We start from the raw sequence: 22,919 nt of genomic DNA on the forward strand, positions 1-22,919 counted from the left end.
GTAGCCATAAGAGTATATGGTCCGGGAGTCTGCCAAACACGAACTCCACAGCACCATAATGGCTACACTGAAAACTGGGAAGTTTGGTATCAAACTTCTCAGCACAATAAATGCACACTGATTCCAGTGTACATTTTATTGTAACATACACCCCAGAGGGCACCTTAGAGGTGCCCCCTGAAACCGTAAACCAACTACCCGTGTGGGCTGACTGGTTTTAGCAGCCTGCCACACTCAAGACATGTTGCTGGCCACATGGGGAGAGTGCCTTTGTCACTCTGTGGCTAGTAACAAAGCCTGTACTTGGTGGAGGTGCTTCACACCTCCCCCTGCAGGAACTGTAACACCTGGCGGTGAGCCTCAAAGGCTCACCCCCTTTGTTACAGCACCACAGGGCACTCCAGCTAGTGGAGTTGCCTGCCCCCTCCGGCCACGGCCCCACTTTTGGCGGCAAGGCCGGAGGAGATAATGAGAATAACAAGGAGGAGTCGCTGGCCAGTCAGGACAGCCCCTAAGGTGTCCTGAGCTGAGGTGACTCTGACTTTTAGAAATCCTCCATCTTGCAGATGGAGGATTCCCCCAATAGGGATAGGAATGTGACCCCCTCCCCTTGGGAGGAGGCCCAAAGATGGTGTACCCACCCTCAGGGCTAGTAGCCATTGGCTACTAACCCCCGGACCTAAACACGCCCTTAAATTTAGTATTTAAGGGCTCCCCAGAACCTAGGAACTCAGATTCCTGCAACCTAAGAAGAAGAGGACTGCTAAGCTGAAAAACCCTGCAGAGAAGACGGAGACACCAACTGCTTTGGCCCCAGCTCTACCGGCCTGTCTCCCCCCTTCTGAAGACACTGCTCCAGCGACGCTTTCCCCAGGGACCAGCGACCTCTGAATCCTCAGAGGACTGCCCTGCTCTAGAAGGACCAAGAAACTCCAGAGGACAGCGGCTCTGTTCACCCAAGACTGCAACTTTGTTTCAAAAGAGCAACTTCAAGACAACTGCGTTTCCCGCCGGAAGCATGAGACTTGCTACTCTGCACCCGATGGCCCACCGGCTCGACTTGTGGAGAAACAACACTTCAGGGAGGACTCCCCGGCGACTACGAGACTGTGAGTAGCCAGAGTTGCCCCCTCTGAGCCCCCACAGCGACGCCTGCAGAGGGAATCCTGAGGCTCCCCCTGACCGCGACTGCCTGCTTCCCAGATCCCGACGCCTGGTAAAGACTCTGCACCCGCAGCCCCCAGGACCTGAAAGATCGGAACTCCAGTGCAGGAGTGACCCCCAGGAAGCCCTCTCCCTTGCCCAGGTGGTGGCTACCCCGAGGAGCCCCCCCCTTGCCTGCCTGCATCGCTGAAGAGACCCTTTGGTCTCCCATTGATTTCCATTGGAAACCCGATGTGTGTTTGCACACTGCACCCGGCCGCCCCCGTGCTGCTGAGGGTGTACTTCCTGCGCTAACTTGTGTCCCCCCCGGTGCCCTACAAAACCCCCCTGGTCTGCCCTCCTAAGACGCGGGTAGTTACCTGCTGGCAGACTGGAACCGGGGCACCCCATTCTCCATTGAAGCCTATGCGTTTTGGGCACCACTTTGAACTCTGCACCTGACCGGCCCTGAGCTGCTGGTGTGGTAACTTTGGGGTTGCTCTGAACCCCCAAAGGTGGGCTACCTTGGACCCAAACTTGAACCCCGTAGGTGGTTTACTTACCTGCAAAAACTAACTAACTCTTACTCCCCCTAGGAACTGTGAAAATTGCACTGTCTAGTTTTAAAATAGATATATGTGATTTATGTGAAGACTGTATATGCTATTTTGATTATTCAAAGTTCCTAAAGTACCTACCTGCAATACCTTTCATTTAAAGTATTACATGTAAAATTTTAACCTGTGGTTCTTAAAATAAACTAAGAAAATATATTTTTCTATACAAAAACCTATTGGCCGGGAATTGTCTCTGAGTGTGTGTTCCTCATTTATTGCCTGTGTGTGTACAACAAATGCTTAACACTACTCCCTTGATAAGCCTACTGCTCGACCACACTACCACAAAATAGAGCATTAGTATTATCTCTTTTTGCCACTATCGTACCTCTAAGGGGAACCCTTGGACTCTGTGCATACTATTCCTTACTTTGAAATAGTGCATACAGAGCCAACTTCCTACATTTCAACCTTTATATCTTTTTTCCTGTTCGTCAGGGCTAGTGTATAATCACATGTGCACCTCCCAAGCGCATCTTAAGTCTCTTATGAGCCCTGGAGCATTTATACTCAAGCTATCCTTGACTGGGGTAATTAATCTGCCTCCTAATACCACTTAAAACTTCATTAATCCCCTTGGAAATGATGAGAAAAGCATTCAAAATACCGTTCGCATTAACTGCATCATCCAGATAAATATCAAAGGTGTCCCTATAGTCATTAACCAGAAAACTGTCCCAATTAATCTGGGACTAGCATAATGAGATGTTATTGCATGGTGTCATTTCAACATTCTCAACCACACCCACATTATTGATCTTCACTTGACTCAACAAACAGCTAAAATTAAGGTTGTCATTCTGTGGATAATTCCTCAAGGAGATGTTATGTGTGTTAAAGTTAGATAATAATGAGTTAAATCTGTGAGATGACAAAATATAATAGATAACAATAATATTACCTCATCCGTTGAATGTGCAGTTGAAGGGAACCAAGGGTATAGAGCGTTCATTGGAAAAAGCAAGGTCATACTTGAACAGTAGATAGTTCAATTTGTCACCGTAGTTGTTATGCAGAATGAGATTGGTCAGCATCATGAATCAAACCACAAACTTATTTTGATGGAAGGGTGGCTACGTAAATGTTAAAATCACCACCTCGCAGTACAGTGGCCTTTTTCTTATCAGAGAACCATGTAATCTCTAGATATTGTTCCATCTTAAGAAGGATGGTCGTAGTCGCGGCTCGTTCTTATTTAAGGGGGCAGGTGGGTGTTGGGCACGAGGAGGGGGGGGAACGGGGGCAGTTAATACAAAAAATAATAAAGAAAAAAACTTACCTTCTCTGTTGCCGCCACTCCTCTGTCTCTGGGCGCTCCAGCTGCAGGCACAGGCTCCCAGCCTGCCCTGTGGCCAATCCTGACTGTGCTCAGAGCACTGGCAGGATTGGCTGGGAGCGCCCTGACTGGGAGCCTGTGCAGGCTCTCTCCAAGAGAGAACCTAATGCGCGTGTGTGTTTGACGTCTGGCCAAACACACGTGTGCTCTGAGGGGAGTACTCTGTGCACTCCCCTCTGTGGCTGTCATCCCCAATGGCCCACCCCTCTCACCACGAAGGGATAGTAAACCTAGTTTTTAAAGGGTTGTAGCTTCTGCTGCCGACAGGGGTGGGGGGGTGAGGGGAAGGGGCCACGCTCTTCCGCCTTAATGGAGGAGCCGCCCTTGGATGGTCCGTATATCACTCAGAAATGCATTACTTTAAACAAAATTAACCAGCAAGAGATTATAATTATGTGAGATTTCAATGATGATAGTACATAGTAGTGGACCAAGTTGCTGTGTGGCAAGCAACAGGTTATTAGAGATATAGATACACAAACCACTCCTTGCTTTACCTGCTTTAGAAGGCACAGCAGGTAGATGGTAGGTTCTAAAAATTACTTTAAAAATCTGCCCATTCTGGGGTGGGAACCTTGGCATGTAGGCCTGCCACATTCCTGAAAAGGACTCTATATCTCGATTAGTCTTGATATACCTTTGGCTCTGGCTCGAGGGTAGAAGAATTGACCCGGCTTGTTGAAGGTGATGTCATGCAAAAGCTGTCATTTAGTCTTTGTAAAGGTCCCTTGATTAAAGGAGCCAGGCTGTTGCAAGAAAGAGCGGCTACAGTGGGCTTGATGTTGAGTCAATCTACACCCTCTAATGTCGCTAAAAAGTCAAACCGGTTATGGATTGGAACAAGAAAATGAGATTCAGGTAAACGGGCAGGATATAACGTAAGTGACAAACTTGGGCAGTTAGCAGATAGCAGTAGGAAGGAGGCGATAAAAATAACCAAGCGGTAGAACACAAATTTGGTGTAGAGAAAAAGATGAAGAGCCAGTTCTACGTAAAATAGTGTCAACTAATCTAAGAGATTTAAAGGTCAAAACTACATAGTCTCCAGATAGTGTTTTAGTGCCTCTGCCAACCCAATTAACTTTTCTGACATGTTTTCAAAAAGCTCCCTATTTTAAGCTGTTTTATTACCGATCCAGGTTAGACATTTATTTCTCAGAGATTCACAGGATTCAGTAACTGTTGGGGCCAAAGTAGGTACATTTGCCAATATCACAACATATGGTGTGGCTTCGGGGGGCAAATCAAGGAAGTGAGGTGCCCCATCTACTTGAAGCCAACTTGCTGTTAGCTTGCATACCAGGTGGTAAAATCAGGGTTTGATTATGAGTCTCAGACAGTGTGGCAGGGCCACAAATGGAGTCCTGTGGCTGAAGATGGACACCTGTAATGTTAAAATGAGCAGAAGGAAGGGTTGGGGGGAGGCATTGCACTTTCTTTATGTATCCGACAAGTAGTTATGGAGCTTACTTTGAACTTCAGTAGGTCTAACACCTGGTATTTAGACTTTCCATGTGTACTAATCTAGCAATTAGGGTCTCTAATAAGGTCTTTACTAGGGATTCCAGTGCTTGCAACGAGGCAAGCAAATACTTAGTCCTCTAGATGCACCCTGGAAGTTTTGTCCCTAGTCTTAACTCTAGTTGGTTTGGGAAGTGTCTTAGCCATTGTTGTTGACCGTCCTGAAGTATTAGTATCTGATACTTTGGTGTCGAGTTCCTGGTGTCTTCATACGCTTGGGAATGGGTTGAGATCTTGATTCAGGAGGGGAAACCGTAATAATGCATTCTAAAGTATCTTGAACACAACCAACAGCAGGGACAGAAGTCCCATAATCACATCAGGGGAGAATATCATGAGATGGTCATTGTAGGAAGTTGGCTCTGTATGTGCTATTTCAAAGTAAGGAATAGCATGCACAGAGTCCAAGGGTTCCCCTTAGAGGTAAAATAGTGGTAAAAATAGATAATACTAATGCTCTATTTTGTGGTAGTGTGGTCGAGCAGTAGGCTTATCCAAGGAGTAGTGTTAAGCATTTGTTGTACATACACATAGACAATAAATGAGGTACACACACTCAGAGACAAATCCAGCCAATAGGTTTTGTATAGAAAAATATCTTTTCTTAGTTTATTTTAAGAACCACAGGTTCAAATTCTACATGTAATATCTCATTCGAAAGGTATTGCAGGTAAGTACTTCAGGAACTTTAAATCATAAAAATATATGTATACTTTTCACGTTATTGGCAAATAGCTGTTTTAAAAGTGGGCACTTAGTGCAATTTTCACAGTTCCTGGGGGAGGTAAGTTTTTGTTAGTTTTACCAGGTAAGTAGGACACTTACAGGGTTCAGTTCTTGGTCCAAGGTAGCCCACCGTTGGGGGTTCAGAGCAACCCCAAAGTCACCACACCAGCAGCTCAGGGCCGGTCAGGTGCAGAGTTCAAAGTGGTGCCCAAAACACATAGGCTAGAATGGAGAGAAGGGGGTGCCCCGGTTCCGGTCTGTTTGCAGGTAAGTACCCGCGTCTTCGGAGGGCAGACCAGGGGGGTTTTGTAGGGCACCGGGGGGGACACAAGCCCACACAGAAATTTCACCCTCAGCGGCGCGGGGGCGGCCGGGTGCAGTGTAGAAACAGGCGTCGGGTTCGCAATGTTAGTCTATGAGAGATCTCGGGATCTCTTCAGCGCTGCAGGCAGGCAAGGGGGGGGGTTCCTCGGGGAAACCTCCACTTGGGCAAGGGAGAGGGACTCCTGGGGGTCACTTCTCCAGTGAAAGTCCGGTCCTTCAGGTCCTGGGGGCTGCGGGTGCAGGGTCTCTCCCAGGCGTCGGGACTTTAGGTTCAAAGAGTCGCGGTCAGGGGAAGCCTCGGGATTCCCTCTGCAGGCGGCGCTGTGGGGGCTCAGGGGGGACAGGTTTTGGTACTCACAGTATCAGAGTAGTCCTGGGGTCCCTCCTGAGGTGTTGGATCTCCACCAGCCGAGTCGGGGTCGCCGGGTGCAGTGTTGCAAGTCTCACGCTTCTTGCGGGGAGCTTGCAGGGTTCTTTCAAAGTTGCTGGAAACAAAGTTGCAGCCTTTCTTGGAGCAGGTCCGCTGTCCTCGGGAGTTTCTTGTCTTTTCGAAGCAGGGGCAGTCCTCAGAGGATGTCGAGGTCGCTGGTCCCTTTGGAAGGCGTCGCTGGAGCAGGATCTTTGGAAGGCAGGAGACAGGCCGGTGAGTTTCTGGAGCCAAGGCAGTAGTCGTCTTCTGGTCTTCCTCTGCAGGGGTTTTCAGCTAGGCAGTCCTTCTTCTTGTAGTTGCAGGAATCTAATTTTCTAGGGTTCAGGGTAGCCCTTAAATACTAAATTTAAGGGCGTGTTTAGGCCTGGGGGGTTAGTAGCCAATGGCTACTAGCCCTGAGGGTGGGTACACCCTCTTTGTGCCTCCTCCCAAGGGGAGGGGGTCACAATCCTAACCCTATTGGGGGAATCCTCCATCTGCAAGATGGAGGATTTCTAAAAGTTAGAGTCACTTCAGCTCAGGACACCTTAGGGGCTGTCCTGACTGGCCAGTGACTCCTCCTTGTTTTTCTCATTATTTTCTCCGGCCTTGCCGCCAAAAGTGGGGCCTGGCCGGAGGGGGCGGGCAACTCCACTAGCTGGAGTGTCCTGCTGGGTTGGCACAAAGGAGGTGAGCCTTTGAGGCTCACCGCCAGGTGTGACAATTCCTGCCTGGGGGAGGTGTTAGCATCTCCACCCAGTGCAGGCTTTGTTACTGGCCTCAGAGTGACAAAGGCACTCTCCCCATGGGGCCAGCAACATGTCTCGGTTTGTGGCAGGCTGCTAAAACTAGTCAGCTTACACAGATAGTCGGTTAAGTTTCAGGGGGCACCTCTAAGGTGCCCTCTGGGGTGTATTTTACAATAAAATGTACACTGGCATCAGTGTGCATTTATTGTGCTGAGAAGTTTGATACCAAACTTCCCAGTTTTCAGTGTAGCCATTATGGTGCTGTGGAGTGCGTGTTTGACAAACTCCCAGACCATATACTCTTATGGCTACCCTGCACTTACAATGTCTAAGGTTTTGTTTAGACACTGTAGGGGTACCATGCTCATGCACTGGTACCCTCACCTATGGTATAGTGCACCCTGCCTTAGGGCTGGAAGGCCTGCTAGAGGGGTGTCTTACCTATACTGCATAGGCAGTGAGAGGCTGGCATGGCACCCTGAGAGGAGTGCCATGTCGACTTACTCGTTTTGTCCTCACTAGCACACACAAGCTGGCAAGCAGTGTGTCTGTGCTGAGTGAGGGGTCTCCAGGGTGGCATAAGACATGCTGCAGCCCTTAGAGACCTTCCTTGGCATCAGGGCCCTTGGTACTAGAAGTACCAGTTACAAGGGACTTATCTGGATGCCAGGGTCTGCCAATTGTGGATACAAAAGTACAGGTTAGGGAAAGAACACTGGTGCTGGGGCCTGGTTAGCAGGCCTCAGCACACTTTCAATTGTAAACATAGCATCAGCAAAGGCAAAAAGTCAGGGGGCAACCATGCCAAGGAGGCATTTCCTTACACAACCCCCCCCCAAACGAAAGAGGATGAGACTAACCTTTCCCAAGAGAGTCTTCATTTTCTAAGTGGAAGAACCTGGAAAGGCCATCTGCATTGGCATGGGCAGTCCCAGGTCTGTGTTCCACTATAAAGTCCATTCCCTGTAGGGAGATGGACCACCTCAACAGTTTAGGATTTTCACCTTTCATTTGCATCAGCCATTTGAGAGGTCTGTGGTCAGTTTGAACTAGGAAGTGAGTCCCAAAGAGGTATGGTCTCAGCTTCTTCAGGGACCAAACCACAGCAAAGGCCTCCCTCTCAATGGCACTCCAACGCTGCTCCCTGGGGAGTAACCTCCTGCTAATGAAAGCAACAGGCTGGTCAAGGCCATCATCATTTGTTTGGGACAAAACTGCCCCTATCCCATGTTCAGAGGCATCAGTCTGCACAATGAACTGCTTAGAATAATCTGGAGCTTTGAGAACTGGTGCTGAGCACATTGCTTGTTTCAGGGTGTCAAAGGCCTGTTGGCATTCCACAGTCCAGTTCACTTTCTTGGGCATTTTCTTGGAGGTGAGTTCAGTGAGGGCTGTCACAATGGATCCATATCCCTTCACAAACCTCCTGTAATACCCAGTCAAGCCAAGGAATGCCCTGACTTGAGTCTGGGTTTTTGGAGCTACCCAGTCCAGAATAGTCTGGATCTTGGGTTGGAGTGGCTGAACTTGGCCTCCACCTACAAGGTGTCCCAAGTAAACCACAGTTCCCTGCCCTATCTGGCATTTGGATGCCTTGATAGAGAGGCCTGCAGATTGCAGAGCCTTCAAAACCTTCTTCAGGTGGACCAGGTGATCCTGCCAGGTGGAGCTAAAGACAGCAATATCATCAAGATAAGCTGTGCTAAAGGACTCCAAGCCAGCAAGGACTTGATTCACCAACCTTTGGAAGGTGGCAGGGGCATTCTTTAAACCAAAGGGCATAACAGTAAACTGATAATGCCCATCAGGTGTGGAGAATGCTGTTTTCTCTTTTGCTCCAGGTGCCATTTTTATTTGACAGTACCCTGCTGTCAAGTCAAAGGTACTTAAGAATTTGGCAGCACCTAATTTATCTATGAGCTCATCAGCTCTTGGAATTGGATGAGCATCTGTCTTGGTGACAGAATTGAGCCCTCTGTAGTCCACACAAAACCTCATCTCTTTCTTTCCATCTTTGGTGTGAGGTTTGGGGACTAAGACCACTGGGCTAGCCCAGGGGCTGTCAGAGCGCTCAATTACTCCCAATTCCAGCATCTTGTGGACTTCCACCTTGATGCTTTCCTTAACATGGTCAGATTGTCTAAAGATTTTGTTCTTGACAGGCATGCTGTCTCCTGTGTCCACATCATGGGTACACAGGTGTGTCTGACCAGGGGTTAAGGAGAAGAGTTCAGGAAACTGTTGTAGGACTCTCCTACAATCAGCTTGCTGTTGGCCAGAGAGGGTGTCTGAGTAGATCACTCCATCTACTGTGCCATCTTTTGGGTCTGATGACAGAAGATCAGGGAGAGGTTCACTCTCTGCCTCCTGATCCTCATCTGTTACCATCAACAGATTGACATCAGCCCTGTCATGGAAGAGCTTAAGGCGGTTCACATGGATCACCCTCTTGGGGCTCCTGCTTGTGCCCAGGTCCACCAGGTAGGTGACCTGACTCTTCCTTTCTAGTACTGGGTAAGGGCCACTCCATTTGTCCTGGAGTGCCCTGGGAGCCACAGGCTCCAGAACCCAGACTTTCTGCCCTGGTTGGAACTCAACCAGTGCAGCCTTTTGGTCATACCAAAACTTCTGGAGCTGTTGGCTGGCCTCAAGGTTTTTGGTTGCCTTTTCCATGTACTCTGCCATTCTAGAGCGAAGGCCAAGTACATAGTCCACTATGTCTTGTTTAGGCTCATGGAGAGGTCTCTCCCAGCCTTCTTTAACAAGAGCAAGTGGTCCTCTTACAGGATGACCAAACAGAAGTTCAAAGGGTGAGAATCCTACTCCCTTCTGTGGCACCTCTCTGTAAGCGAAAAGCAGACATGGCAAGAGGACATCCCATCTCCTTTTGAGTTTTTCTGGGAGCCCCATGATCATGCCCTTTAATGTCTTGTTGAATCTCTCAACTAAGCCATTAGTTTGTGGATGGTATGGTGTAGTGAATTTATAAGTCACCCCACACTCATTCCACATGTGCTTTAGGTATGCTGACATGAAGTTGGTACCTCTGTCAGACACCACATCCTTAGGGAAACCCACTCTGGTAAAGATACCAATGAGGGCCTTGGCTACTGCAGGGGCAGTAGTCGACCTAAGGGGAATAGCTTCAGGATACCTGGTAGCATGATCCACTACTACCAGGATATACATATTTCCTGAGGCTGTGGGAGGTTCTAGTGGACCAACTATGTCCACACCCACTCTTTCAAAGGGAACCCCCACCACTGGAAGTGGAATGAGGGGGGCCTTTGGATGCCCACCTGTCTTACCACTGGCTTGACAGGTGGGGCAGGAGAGGCAAAACTCCTTAACCATGTTGGACATATTGGGCCAGTAGAAGTGGTTGACTAACCTCTCCCACGTCTTGGTTTGTCCCAAATGTCCAGCAAGGGGAATGTCATGGGCCAATGTTAGGATGAACTTCCTGAACAGCTGAGGCACTACCACTCTCCTAGTGGCACCAGGTTTGGGGTCTCTGGCCTCAGTGTACAGGAGTCCATCTTCCCAATAGACCCTATGTGTTCCATTTTTCTTGCCTTTGGACTCTTCAGCAGCTTGCTGCCTAAGGCCTTCAAGAGAGGGACAGGTTTCTTGTCCCTTACACAGCTCCTCCCTTGAGGGTCCCCCTGGGCCTAAGAGCTCAACCTGGTAAGGTTCAAGCTCCAAAGGCTCAGTTCCCTCAGAGGGCAGAACTTCTTCCTGAGAAGAGAGGTTCCCTTTCTTTTGCTGTGTTGCAGTTGGTTTCCCAACTGACTTTCCTGTTCTCTTGGTAGGCTGGGCCATTCTTCCAGACTCCAGCTCTACTTGTTCACCCTGTGCCTTGCATTGTGCTCTTGTTTTCACACACACCAGTTCAGGGATACCCAGCATTGCTGCATGGGTTTTTAGTTCTACCTCAGCCCATGCTGAGGACTCCAGGTCATTTCCAAGCAGACAGTCCACTGGGATATTTGAGGAGACCACCACCTGTTTCAGGCCATTGACCCCTCCCCATTCTAAAGTAACCATTGCCATGGGATGTACTTTTCTCTGATTGTCAGCGTTGGTGACTGTGTAAGTTTTTCCAGTCAGGTATTGGCCAGGGGAAACCAGTTTCTCTGTCACCATGGTGACACTGGCACCTGTATCCCTCAGGCCCTCTATTCTAGTCCCATTAATTAAGAGTTGCTGTCTGTATTTTTGCATGTTAGGCGGCCAGACAGCTAGTGTGGCTAAATCCACCCCACCCTCAGAAACTAGAGTAGCTTCAGTGTGGACCCTGATTTGCTCTGGGCACACTGTTGATCCCACTTGGAGACTAGCCATACCAGTGTTACCTGGATGGGAGTTTGGAGTGGAACCTTTCTTGGGGCAGGCCTTGTCTCCAGTTTGGTGTCCATGCTGTTTACAGCTATGACACCAGGCCTTTTTGGGATCAAAGTTTTTACCCTTGTACCCATTGTTTTGTGAAGAGGCTCTGGGCCCACCCTCCTGTGCAGGTTTTTGGGGGCCTGTAGAAGACTCTTTACTATTTTTAGTTTTGGTTGTCTCATCACCCTTCCCCTGGGGAGTCTTTGTGACCCCTTTCTTTTGGTCACCCCCTGTTGAAGTCTTGGACACCCTTGTCTTGACCCAATGGTCCGCCTTCTTTCCCAATTCTTGGGGAGAAATTGGTCCTAGGTCTACCAGATGCTGATGCAGTTTATCATTAAAACAATTACTTAACAGGTGTTCTTTCACAAATAAATTGTACAGCCCATCATAATTACTTACACCACTGCCTTGAATCCAACCATCTAGTGTTTTCACTGAGTAGTCTACAAAGTCAACCCAGGTCTGGCTCGAGGATTTTTGAGCCCCCCTGAATCTAATCCTATACTCCTCAGTGGAGAATCCAAAGCCCTCAATCAGGGTACCCTTCATGAGGTCATAAGATTCTGCATCTTGTCCAGAGAGTGTGAGGAGTCTATCCCTACACTTTCCTGTGAACATTTCCCAAAGGAGAGCACCCCAGTGAGATCTGTTCACTTTTCTGGTTACACAAGCCCTCTCAAAAGATGTGAACCATTTGGTGATGTCATCACCATCTTCATATTTAGTTACAATCCCTTTAGGGATTTTCAACATGTCAGGAGAATCTCTGACCCTATTTATGTTGCTGCCACCATTGATGGGTCCTAGGCCCATCTCTTGTCTTTCCCTCTCTATGGCTAGGATCTGTCTTTCCAAAGCCAATCTTTTGGCCATCCTGGCTAACTGGATGTCCTCTTCACTGGGGCTATCCTCAGTGATTTCAGAGGTGTTGGTCTCTCCTGTGAGGGAACCAGCATCTCTGACTATTATTTTAGGAGTCAGGGTTTGAGGGACCCTGTTCTCCCTAGATAGGACTGGTAGGGGGGAATTTTCCTCCAAGTCACTATCCTCTTCCTCTGAGTTGCCACCCTCAGAGGGGTTGGCCTTTTCAAACTCTGCCAAAAGCTCCTGGAGCTGTATTTTGGTAGGTTTGGGGCCCATTGTTATTTTCTTTATTTTACAGAGTGACCTTAGCTCCCTCATCTTAAGATGGAGGTAAGGTGTGGTGTCGAGTTCCACCACAGTCACATCTGTGCTAGACATTTTGCTTCTAAAAGTTGGAATACTTTTTAAGAATCTACAACTAGTTCTAGGTTCTAATTCAAACTTTTACAAACTTTTAAACTCTAAAAGAAATGCTAAACAGGATCTAACACAAGGCCCTAGCAGGTCTTTTAAGAATTTAGAAAACTTTTCAAATTGCAAAAATCAATTTCTAATGACAATTTTGGAATTTGTCGTGTGATCAGGTATTGGCTGAGTAGTCCAGCAAATGCAAAGTCTTGTACCCCACCGCTGATCCACCAATGTAGGAAGTTGGCTCTGTATGTGCTATTTCAAAGTAAGGAATAGCATGCACAGAGTCCAAGGGTTCCCCTTAGAGGTAAAATAGTGGTAAAAATAGATAATACTAATGCTCTATTTTGTGGTAGTGTGGTCGAGCAGTAGGCTTATCCAAGGAGTAGTGTTAAGCATTTGTTGTACATACACATAGACAATAAATGAGGTACACACACTCAGAGACAAATCCAGCCAATAGGTTTTGTATAGAAAAATATATTTTCTTAGTTTATTTTAAGAACCACAGGTTCAAATTCTACATGTAATATCTCATTCGAAAGGTATTGCAGGTAAGTACTTCAGGAACTTTAAATCATAAAAATTGCATGTATACTTTTCACGTTATTGGCAAATAGCTGTTTTAAAAGTGGACACTTAGTGCAATTTTCACAGTTCCTGGGGGAGGTAAGTTTTTGTTAGTTTTACCAGGTAAGTAGGACACTTACAGGGTTCAGTTCTTGGTCCAAGGTAGCCCACCGTTGGGGGTTCAGAGCAACCCCAAAGTCACCACACCAGCAGCTCAGGGCCGGTCAGGTGCAGAGTTCAAAGTGGTGCCCAAAACACATAGGCTAGAATGGAGAGAAGGGGGTGCCCCCGTTCCGGTCTGTTTGCAGGTAAGTACCCGCGTCTTCGGAGGGCAGACCAGGGGGGTTTTGTAGGGCACCGGGGGGGACACAAGCCCACACAGAAATTTCACCCTCAGCGGCGCGGGGGCGGCCGGGTGCAGTGTAGAAACAGGCGTCGGGTTCGCAATGTTAGTCTATGAGAGATCTCGGGATCTCTTCAGCGCTGCAGGCAGGCAAGGGGGGGGTTCCTCGGGGAAACCTCCACTTGGGCAAGGGAGAGGGACTCCTGGGGGTCACTTCTCCAGTGAAAGTCCGGTCCTTCAGGTCCTGGGGGCTGCGGCTGCAGGGTCTCTCCCAGGCGTCGGGACTTTAGGTTCAAAGAGTCGCGGTCAGGGGAAGCCTCGGGATTCCCTCTGCAGGCGGCGCTGTGGGGGCTCAGGGGGGACAGGTTTTGGTACTCACAGTATCAGAGTAGTCCTGGGGTCCCTCCTGAGGTGTTGGATCTCCACCAGCCGAGTCGGGGTCGCCGGGTGCAGTGTTGCAAGTCTCACGCTTCTTGCGGGGAGCTTGCAGGGTTCTTTCAAAGTTGCTGGAAACAAAGTTGCAGCCTTTCTTGGAGCAGGTCCGCTGTCCTCGGGAGTTTCTTGTCTTTTCGAAGCAGGGGCAGTCCTCAGAGGATGTCGAGGTCGCTGGTCCCTTTGGAAGGCGTCGCTGGAGCAGGATCTTTGGAAGGCAGGAGACAGGCCGGTGAGTTTCTGGAGCCAAGGCAGTAGTCGTCTTCTGGTCTTCCTCTGCAGGGGTTTTCAGCTAGGCAGTCCTTCTTCTTGTAGTTGCAGGAATCTAATTTTCTAGGGTTCAGGGTAGCCCTTAAATACTAATTTTAAGGGCGTGTTTAGGTCTGGGGGGTTAGTAGCCAATGGCTACTAGCCCTGAGGGGGGGTACAGCCTCTTTGTGCCTCCTCCCAAGGGGAGGGGGTCACAATCCTAACCCTATTGGGGGAATCCTCCATCTGCAAGATGGAGGATTTCTAAAAGTTAGAGTCACTTCAGCTCAGGACACCTTAGGGGCTGTCCTGACTGGCCAGTGACTCCTCCTTGTTTTTCTCATTATTTTCTCCGGCCTTGCCGCCAAAAGTGGGGCCTGGCCGGAGGGGGCGGGCAACTCCACTAGCTGGAGTGTCCTGCTGGGTTGGCACAAAGGAGGTGAGCCTTTGAGGCTCACCGCCAGGTGTGACAATTCCTGCCTGGGGGAGGTGTTAGCATCTCCACCCAGTGCAGGCTTTGTTACTGGCCTCAGAGTGACAAAGGCACTCTCCCCATGGGGCCAGCAACATGTCTCGGTTTGTGGCAGGCTGCTAAAACTAGTCAGCTTACACAGATAGTCGGTTAAGTTTCAGGGGGGCACCTCTAAGGTGCCCTCTGGGGTGTATTTTACAATAAAATGTACACTGGCATCAGTGTGCATTTATTGTGCTGAGAAGTTTGATACCAAACTTCCCAGTTTTCAGTGTAGCCATTATGGTGCTGTGGAGTGCGTGTTTGACAAACTCCCAGACCATATACTCTTATGGCTACCCTGCACTTACAATGTCTAAGGTTTTGTTTAGACACTGTAGGGGTACCATGCTCATGCACTGGTACCCTCACCTATGGTATAGTGCACCCTGCCTTAGGGCTGGAAGGCCTGCTAGAGGGGTGTCTTACCTATACTGCATAGGCAGTGAGAGGCTGGCATGGCACCCTGAGGGGAGTGCCATGTCGACTTACTCGTTTTGTCCTCACTAGCACACACAAGCTGGCAAGCAGTGTGTCTGTGCTGAGTGAGGGGTCTCCAGGGTGGCATAAGACATGCTGCAGCCCTTAGAGACCTTCCTTGGCATCAGGGCCCTTGGTACTAGAAGTACCAGTTACAAGGGACTTATCTGGATGCCAGGGTCTGCCAATTGTGGATACAAAAGTACAGGTTAGGGAAAGAACACTGGTGCTGGGGCCTGGTTAGCAGGCCTCAGCACACTTTCAATTGTAAACATAGCATCAGCAAAGGCAAAAAGTCAGGGGGCAACCATGCCAAGGAGGCATTTCCTTACAGTCATTATAAGTGTTAACCATAATGTGATGCCAAGTTTTTAGTCTCTCTTCAACACTGGTGATCTCTTTATCAGTTGCTCCCATCACACCAGCTATAAAGTTCATTATCAAGGCGCAAGGCTTACCAAGAGACTTGACCTTGGTTGAAGTTTAAGGATGTTTTCTTTTTCCCCATGATGTACAAAGATGTGAAAGAGAGGCTGATAGGGAAGAGCCAAGAGATTGGGCCTAGCCCAGCCTACTCCAGCCTCTGACAGGCGGAGACGGGACTGGTCTTGACCCAGGCCAATGCCCAGGTGCACCCTGTGCAGCGGAGAGTGAACAGGCGCCAGGTAGCATGATGAAGACTCAGCCCCTCCTCCTCTCCTGTGCCACTGTGGCAGTCTTCTGATGGCCCCATCGTGGTCTGAGACATGTAGTTCTTCCAAAACGAGGCGAGGTCCCTCGTAAACACTGCCTGAGGGCATTGCAGCACTTTATATGACCACCAGATTACATTACATAAAGTCGGATTCATGTTGTCTTAAGCACAGGAGATTAAGTGGCCAGAGCTGCAGACATTGGATTTGAGGAACTAGGAACTCAACCCCAGTTCCTCGAATCCAAAGGCTGCTGCTCTAGCTGTATTTATGTGTGAAAATGATACACAAGTGCGATGATTCTGTATGATCACGTATGGGGAGCACATTCTCTGTTGAAATGGCTTTATGCAGTAAAATAACACAACAGCAAAAAATACTAATCAGAGTCTTGCTTGGGAACATTTGCAAGTGCTTGTTTCAAAACTGGACTTAGAGAGGACATAGTTCAGCACCTTTGTATCAGTGGTGCCGGAAACATTTTCAGAGCTTGTGGTGCTAACATCAATGTTACATCACTGAAGTCATAGGGATTGTGCAACTTCCTTGCTTCACACAAAGTGTAGCAAATGTATCCATCAGGATAGTGGTAAGGGTGTAATAAGTAGCTGGTGGTGCATTTTGAAGCCATTGTTATAAATATATTACTAAAGCATCATGCAATAAGGGGCTGCATTTACGAACTGCACATTTTCCATCAAAATGGCCAGTATATTTGCACAGGCATACAGTTTTTACTGATAAAACTACTTAGCACACAAATGATGTGTGGAAATCAGGTTTCAGTAACTATCGATGAGTTGTGCATCACCATTTGAAAGTGTCTTGATTTGTTTTAAGCTTATTATTATTTGTGTTTCTATCACACTTCAGAATTAAAGAAAATAGCGCCTCAGTTTTGCTTTCAAGCTACATTCTGGTCATTTTTAGGTCTGGTTTTAGCCGAAACATGACATAATTCTGTATATATATATGTTCGATGGCATGTGTAGCTGCAGATACACATGCTGTGCACATCCCGCCATCTGGTGTTGGGCTCGGAGTGTTACAAGTTGTTTTTCTTCGAAGAAGTCTTTTTTCGAGTCACGAGACAGAGGGACTCCTCCCAATTCGACTCCATTGCGCATGGGCGTCGACTCCATCTTAGATTGTTTTTTTTCCGCCATCGGGTTCGGACGTGTTCCTTTTCGCTCCGTGTTTCGGGTCGGAAAGTTAGTTAGAATCTCGGAAAAATCGTCGGTATTGTTTGCGTTCGGTATCGGGTTAGTTACAACAGATCGACACCGAATTAAGAAGAGCTCCGGTGGCCCTTCGGGGTTTTTTTTCCATCCCCGTCGGGGCCTGGTCGGCCCGGCAACGTGTCTCTTCAAGGCTGATGGAACGGACCCCATTCCGCTTCTGTCCAAAATGCCATAACAAGTATCCATATACAGATCAACATCTGGTCTGTAACTTGTGTTTGTCACCAGAACACAAGGAGGATACTTGTGAGGCCTGTCGAACGTTTCGGTCCAGGAAGACACTCAGGGACCAAAGAGCAAGAAGACTGCAAATGGCGTCGGCGCCGACAGGACAAGATCGTTTCGTGGAGGAGGAAGAAACATTCTCCACCCAGGATTCGGAGGAGATCGATCCTGAGGAAACGCCGAAAACCGTGAGTAAGACGTCGAAACCAAGAACACACGAGAAAAGCGCTAAAGCCCAGGGGACACCACCGCCAACAGGCCATGGCTTAACCCGAAATATAGGTGACAGTTCATCAGCACCGAAAAAGGGCGAGCTGGTGTCGAAGTCATCCGACTTAGTGGCTCAGAGAAGATTCGGCACCGAGACAGCGGCACCAAAACGGGTCGGCACCGAGAGAGCACGACGCCGAAAGTAAAGAAGGTTTCGTCGGAGCCGAAAAAAGCAGCCGAAAAGGTTTCTGTACCGAAATATCCGGCCTCGGAACCGAAAACAAGTTCCTACACTGAGGAACAAGGACTGTCCACACAAATGAAGACACATAGATTTGGACAGGAATTAGAGACAATAGAGCCAGATCACACACAAAGACGGCTCTTTATTCAAAAAGATACAGGGAAGATCAGCACTCTTCCTCCAGTCAAAATGAAACGCAAGCTTGCCTTCCAAGACAAGGACAAACAGCCACACGCAAAGGTGGCTAAACAAGTAACACCACCACCATCCCCACATCACTCTCCGCAACCATCACCGGTAGCCACTCCACCAATGATGCAATCCCCAACTCATACAGGAATGAGTCAAGATGACCCTGACGCATGGGACCTTTATGACGCACCAGTGTCAGATAATAGTCCAGAATGCTATCCAGCTAAACCATCGCCACCAGAGGATAGTACAGGCTATGCACAGGTGGTGTCAAAAGCAGCGGCATTTCATAATGTCAGCCTTCATTCAGAGCCCATTGAAGACGACTTTCTTTTTAATACACTGTCGTCCACACACAGCCAATATCAGAGTCTTCCTATGCTACCCGGAATGCTAAAACACTCCAAACAAGTGTTTGAGGAGCCTGTTAAAGGGAGAGCCATTACTCCAAGAGTAGACAAAAAATATAAACCGCCACCAACAGACCCAGCGTACATTACACAACAGCTAACACCAGACTCTGTTGTAGTGGGAGCAGCGCGCAAAAGAGCCAACTCTCATACTTCAGGAGATGCACCACCTCCAGATAAAGAAAGTCGAAAATTCGATGCTGCAGGCAAAAGGGTGGCGGCACAGGCATCAAACCAGTGGCGTATTGCAAATTCGCAAGCTTTGCTAGCCAGATATGATAGGGCCCATTGGGATGAGATGCAACACTTTATTGAACATTTACCCAAGGAGTTTCAAAAAAGAGCGCAGCAAGTAGTAGAAGAAGGACAGAGTATCTCCAATAATCAGATACGGTCAGCAATGGATGCTGCAGACACAGCTGCTAGAACTGTCAACACAGCAGTAACAATAAGGAGACATGCATGGCTGCGTACATCAGGATTTAAACCAGAGATACAGCAAGCTGTGCTGAATATGCCATTCAACGGACAGAAGTTGTTTGGGCCGGAGGTGGACACTGCGATCGAAAAACTTAAGAAAGACACTGACACAGCCAAAGCCATGGGCGCACTCTACTCCCCACAGAGCAGAGGCACATTTCGAAAGACACAATTTCGAGGGGGGTTTCGAGGGCAAACCACAGAAGCCACACCACAACCTCACAAACAAAGCCCACTTACCAGAGCCAGTATCAGCGGGGAGGTTTTCGGGGACAATATAGAGGGGGACAATTTCAAAGGAATAGAGGAAAGTTCCAAAGTCCCAAAACTCATCCAAACAAGCAGTGACTTCAAGGTCACAAATCCCCAACACATAACACCTGTGGGGGGGAGACTAACCAAGTTTTACAAACATTGGGAGGAAATAACAACAGACACTTGGCTCTTAGCAATTATCCAGCATGGTTATTGCATAGAATTTCTCAAATTCCCTCCAAACATCCCACCGAAAACACACAATATGTCAAAACAACATATAGATCTTCTAGGACTAGAAGTTCAGGCATTGCTACAGAAAGAAGCAATAGAGTTAGTACCAAAACAACAAATAAACACAGGAGATTACTCCCTGTACTTTCTGATACCCAAAAAAGACAAGAGTCTGAGACCTATACTAGATCTCAGAACATTAAATACCTACATCAAATCAGATCACTTTCACATGGTTACATTACAAGACGTAATCCCACTGCTCAAACAACAAGACTACATGACAACACTAGACCTAAAGGATGCATATTTCCATATACCAATACATCCTTCACACAGAAAGTACCTAAGGTTTGTATTCCAAGGGATACATTACCAATTCAAAGTGTTGCCATTCGGAATAACAACTGCACCAAGAGTTTTTACAAAATGCCTAGCAGTAGTAGCTGCACATATCAGAAAGCAGCAAATACATGTGTTCCCGTACCTAGACGATTGGTTAATCAAAACCAACACGCTAAGACGGTGTTCACAACACACAAAATATGTCATAGAAATCCTCCACAAACTAGGTTTCTCAATCAACTACACAAAGTCACACCTTCTGCCGTGTCAAACACAGCAATACTTAGGAGCAACAATCAACACAGCAAAAGGGATTGCCACTCCAAGTCCACAAAGAGTTCACACATTTCACAATGTAATACAAACCATGTATCCAAAACAAAAGATACAAGTCAAACTGGTGATGAAACTACTAGGCATGATGTCTTCATGTATAGCCATTGTCCCAAATGCAAGGTTGCACATGCGGCCCTTACAACAGTGCCTAGCATCACAATGGTCACAAGCTCAGTGTCAGCTTCTAGATCTGGTGTTGATAGACCGCCAAACATACATCTCGCTTCAATGGTGGAACAGTATAAATTTAAACCAAGAGCGGCCTTTCCAAGACCCAGTGCCATAATACGTAATAACAACAGATGCTTCCATGATAGGGTGGGGAGCACACCTCAATCAACACAGCATCCAAGGACAATGGGACATACAACAAAAACAGTTTCACATAAATCACTTAGAACTGTTAGCGGTATTTCTAGCGCTCAAAGCATTTCAACCCATAATAAGCCACAAACACATTCTTGTCAAAACAGACAACATGACAACAATGTATTACCTAAACAAACAGGGAGGCACACACTCGACACAGTTGTGTCTCCTAACACAGAAAATATGGCATTGGGCGATTCACAACCACATTCGCCTAATAGCACAATTTATTCCAGGAATTCAGAACAAGTTAGCAGACAATCTGTCTCGGGATCACCAACAGATCCACGAATGGGAGATTCACCCCCAAATACTAAACACTTACTTCCAAATGTGGGGAACACCACAAATAGATCTATTTGCAACAAAGGAAAACTCAAAATGCCAAAACTTCGCATCCAGGTACCCACAAGATCAGTCTCAGGGCAATGCGTTATGGATGAGCTGGTCAGGGATATTTGCTTACGCTTTTCCCCCTCTCCCACTCCTTCCATATCTAGTAAACAAATTGAGTCAAAACAAACTCAAACTCATACTAATAGCACCGACATGGGCAAGACAACCTTGGTACACAACACTACTAGACCTCTCAGTAGTACCTCATGTCAAACTACCAAACAGACCAGATCTGTTAACACAACACAAACAACAGATCAGACATCCAAATCCAGCATCGCTGAATCTAGCAATTTGGCTCCTGAAATCCTAGAATTCGGACACTTAGACCTCACACAAGAATGTATGGAGGTCAGAAGACAAGCTAGGAAACCTACCACTAGACACTGCTATGCAAATAAGTGGAAAAGATTTGTTTATTACTGCCATAATAATCAAATTCAACCCTTACACGCATCTGCCAAAGATATAGTAGGATACTTACTACAATTGCAAAAGTCAAAGCTAGCTTTCTCTTCAATAAAGATACATCTTACCGCAATTTCAGCCTACCTGCAAATTACGCACTCAACTTCATTATTTAGGATACCAGTCATAAAAGCATTTATGGAAGGCCTAAAGAGAATTATACCACCACGAACACCACCAGTTCCTTCATGGAACCTCAACATTGTCTTAACACGACTCATGGGTCCACCTTTTGAGCCCATGCACTTTTGTGAAATGCAATACTTAACATGGAAAGTTGCATTTTTGATTGCCATCACATCTCTAAGAAGAGTGAGTGAAATTCAAGCATTTACCATACAAGAACCATTTATTCAAATACACAAGCATAAAGTAGTTCTACGGACAAATCCAAAATTTTTACCAAAAGTGATCTCACCGTTCCACTTGAATCAAACGGTAGAATTACCAGTGTTCTTCCCACAGCCAGATTCTGTAGCTAAAAGAGCACTGCATACATTAGACATCAAAAGAGCGCTAATGTACTACATTGACAGAACAAAACTAATTCGAAAAACAAAACAACTATTTATTGCTTTCCAAAAACCTCATACAGGGAATCCAATTTCTAAACAAGGCATTGCTAGATGGATAGTTAAGTGTATTCAAACATGCTATCTTAAAGCAAAGAGAGAGCTGCCTATTACACCAAAGGCACACTCAACCAGAAAAAAAGGTGCTACCATGGCCTTTCTAGGAAATATTCCAATGAACGAAATATGTAAGGCAGCAACATGGTCTACGCCTCATACATTTACCAAACACTACTGTGTAGATGTGTTAACTGCACAACAGGCCACAGTAGGTCAAGCTGTACTACGAACATTATTTCAAACAACTTCAACTCCTACAGGCTGAACCACCGCTTTTGGGGAGATAACTGCTTACTAGTCTATGCACAGCATGTGTATCTGCAGCTACACATGCCATTGAACGGAAAATGTCACTTACCCAGTGTACATCTGTTCGTGGCATTAGTCGCTGCAGATTCACATGCGCCCACCCGCCTCCCCAGGAGCCTGTAGCCGTTTAGAAGTTGATCTTGAACATTTGTAAATATATTACTTTAAACTTCATTATGTACATACGTATTCACTCCATTGCATGGGCACTATTACTAGCATACACAACTCCTACCTCACCCTCTGCGGGGAAAACAATCTAAGATGGAGTCGACGCCCATGCGCAATGGAGTCGAAATGGGAGGAGTCCCTCGGTCTCGTGACTCGAAAAAAGACTTCTTCGAAGAAAAACAACTTGTAACACTCCGAGCCCAACACCAGATGGCGGGATGTGCACAGCATGTGAATCTGCAGCGACTAATGCCACGAACAGATGTACACTGGGTAAGTGACATTTTCCATATATATATGTGTATATATATATATATATATATATATATATATGTCTGTATGTCTGTGTGTATATATATATATATATATATCAACTCCAACAGATCCAAAGAGGCGCGCTCTCACATATAGGTGCCTGCATGTGAAAAGGACCTATTCCCATCGATAATCGATAATCTTCACACTAGTTTGACACTTCAGTCAAAAATGCGGCACTCACAGGTTGTCCAGCAGTTTTCTTTTATTTTAATTCCATCACAGTGCCCCAAACAAACTCACACCAACGCGTATCGACCTTCCCGGTCTTGGTCACAGTAATTAACTAATCCATTTCACACCCTATTTATACTAATC

At 47.1% G+C, this 22,919-nt stretch overlaps 1 protein-coding gene across 2 annotated transcripts in view; it reads left to right on the forward strand.

Moving 5' to 3' along the window:
- Window positions 1–22,919, forward strand: part of CCDC93 (coiled-coil domain containing 93) — a 1,008,240-nt gene that overhangs the window by 137,732 nt on the left and 847,589 nt on the right. The gene's annotated exons all lie outside the window — the stretch shown is intronic.

This window comes from Pleurodeles waltl, chromosome 3_1, assembly GCF_031143425.1.
Source record: "Pleurodeles waltl isolate 20211129_DDA chromosome 3_1, aPleWal1.hap1.20221129, whole genome shotgun sequence".
Taxonomy (NCBI): domain Eukaryota; kingdom Metazoa; phylum Chordata; class Amphibia; order Caudata; family Salamandridae; genus Pleurodeles; species Pleurodeles waltl.